Source organism: Octodon degus, unplaced genomic scaffold (genome assembly GCF_000260255.1).
Source record: "Octodon degus isolate 3935 unplaced genomic scaffold, OctDeg1.0 scaffold00278, whole genome shotgun sequence".
Lineage (NCBI taxonomy): Eukaryota > Metazoa > Chordata > Mammalia > Rodentia > Octodontidae > Octodon > Octodon degus.
The window spans coordinates 609,918-611,291 of NW_004524854.1; positions in this window are offsets into that span (position 1 = coordinate 609,918).

Genomic DNA, 1,374 nt, shown 5'->3' on the forward strand with positions numbered 1-1,374 from the left:
ATCTCAATTATAACCATCAAACTAAATGAACTCAATTCACCAATGAAGAGAAATAGACTGGCACAGTGGATTAGGAAACAAAATAAAACATTACGCTGTGTACAAGAAACATCTAAATCATACAGACATTCATAGGCTGAAAGTCAAAGGATGGAAAACAATACTACATGCCCCAGCACCTCAGAAAAAAGCAGGGGTAGCAATCTTATTCGCAGACAGTCTCAACTTCAAATAAACAATGATGAAGCCAAGTAAAGAAGGCCACTATATACTGGTTAGGGCAAAAACTCAAGAGCAAGACGTAACAGTCAAAAATATGTGTGCACGCAACATGAGAGTACACAATTGTATAAAGCAAATCTTAATGGTCATGAAAAATCTAATATTCAATATCACAATCTTAACAGGAGCCCTTAATGCACCCTTTTCCCCAAAAGACAGGGGAACCAGACAAAAAATTAAGAAAGAAATAAACTAACTGAACGAGAGCTTGAAACAAACAGACTTGGTGGAAATATACAGGGTGTTCCACCCAAACCCAGCGGAATATACATTTTTCTCAGCTGCACATGGGTCGTTTTATAAAATCAACTGCATACCACTCCACAGGTCATGCGTAATTATATACAAGAAAGTAGGAATTATCTCCTGCACATTATCTGACCGCAGTGCAATGAAACTGGAAATAAATGACAAAACAAACCAAAAAAATCCTTACATACAAGGAAATTAAACAAAATCCTACTTAGCAATCAGTGGGTCACAGATGAAATTAAACAAGAAATTAAGCAATATGTACAATTCAAAGAAAATTCAAGCATAAATTATTGGAATTTATGGGATACAATGAAAGAGGTACTCAAGGGAAAATTCATAGCTGTGAACTCACACATTAGGAAAACAGAATGGGACAAAATAAAAACCCTAATGCTGCACCTTCAACAACTAGAAGGGGAAGAGCAAACCAAACCCAGAACCCAAAGATGGGAAGAAATCATAAAGATTAGAGCAGAAATTAATTCAAAAGACACGAAGAAAACAATTCAAAGAAATAAAAAAGCAAAAAGCTGGTTCTTTAAAAGACTGAATAAAATCAATAAGCTGCTAGTTAACCTCATCAAAAATAGGAAAGAAAAAATTCAAAGCCAAGCAATAAGGAATGAAAAAGGTGTAAATACCATCGACGCAGAGGAAATTCAGAAGATTATCAATAGGTACTTCGAGAATCTTTACTCTCATAAAATAGAAGACACAAAAGAAATGGAAAGATCCCTAGAAAGGCACAAATTACCACAATCTAATCAACAATTTATAACCATGCTCAATAAAATAATAACAGCAAGTGGAATACGAGATGCAATTAAAAACATACCA